Below are 1,190 nucleotides of genomic sequence, written 5' to 3'. Positions count from 1 at the left end.
ACACCACTTCCACCAGGTGGCAAGTAGTCAGCTTTATAATTCTTTATATTCATGTTCACGGTCAGAGTATAGCTCCCATGCAATTTAATGGTTACCAGCTTTTTCCCTCATTCAGATTATTAGAATCCCACATACCCCCCTTAGCAAAGTAGGCCTGACAAGTGAAATGCATCGTTTTTAAATTATTCTCAAATGTGCATTATTCCACTATCTACTTCAGATTGTGGAATACCGTATTACTATAATACTTTGCTGTGTGAATTGAGAATTACTTCAGAATGACTTCTCTCCAAGTACTTCATCTGAGGCAGCGCATACATACTTGGAGTTGGAAGAGTCTTGGTCCATTTCCGAGGTTGTCCAGCAGACGTGGAGACACCGACCGAAGACACATTTCATGTTCACCCCTGCAGGCTGCAGAACAGTGTCAAAAGTGGAAAATAACAGATCTACAAGTGCATCACATACAGAGTATGAATTGGGCTTCAGTAGGTTAAGTCTACTCTTCACCCTTTCAGATAATACCAGAAAGATATTTGTGGGTAACCATTGTCACTTCAATTAGACAAGAATATTACAGAGAAATAACTTGACAATTTTTACCACATGATGGCGCACCAACAACCGTCAATTGCTCAGGTGTGCTCTTGTGTGATACTGAAGCAGCTTTGGGCAGGTCACTGCTGAAAGTGGTCATATGGTGCCACCATGAGGATGAAAATAGAAATTGCATCTAGATGGAGATGTCTTTCCAGTATCACACAGCCATTCGATGTCAAAGTAGAGATGCAGCCTTTTACTTAATCAGATATTCAAATTAAAAGAAACATTTTACATTATTTAACCTGGTACAAGGATAGCAAGGAAAACCTGGTAGATTTGCTCTCAGGAATGTTTGTAATAGCCAATGAGTTTCAATTGATTGAACCTTTTAACATGTTTTACAGCAGTATGGCAGTACAGTAATAAAAAGCAATGCCACAAGGACACAAGATTTTCGTCCATTGTACTCAATTGATGGGTTCCCTGCTGAGTATTCTTTGAGACAAATGTACAAACATAAGTCCCTTATAGTCGCTCTATAATGAATGATAAAATGGAAATATAAGAATTAGATAAGGAAGCAGGAGACAGGAGAATAGATACATTTATTTTCACTATCCATTGCAAAGAAAAAGAGGTGACACAGC

The sequence above is a fragment of the Nannobrachium achirus genome (assembly GCF_963921795.1).
Source record: "Nannobrachium achirus genome assembly, chromosome: 17".
Lineage (NCBI taxonomy): Eukaryota > Metazoa > Chordata > Actinopteri > Myctophiformes > Myctophidae > Nannobrachium > Nannobrachium achirus.
The sequence above is the reverse complement of the archived record's forward strand: the minus strand, read 5'-3'. Positions refer to the sequence as shown.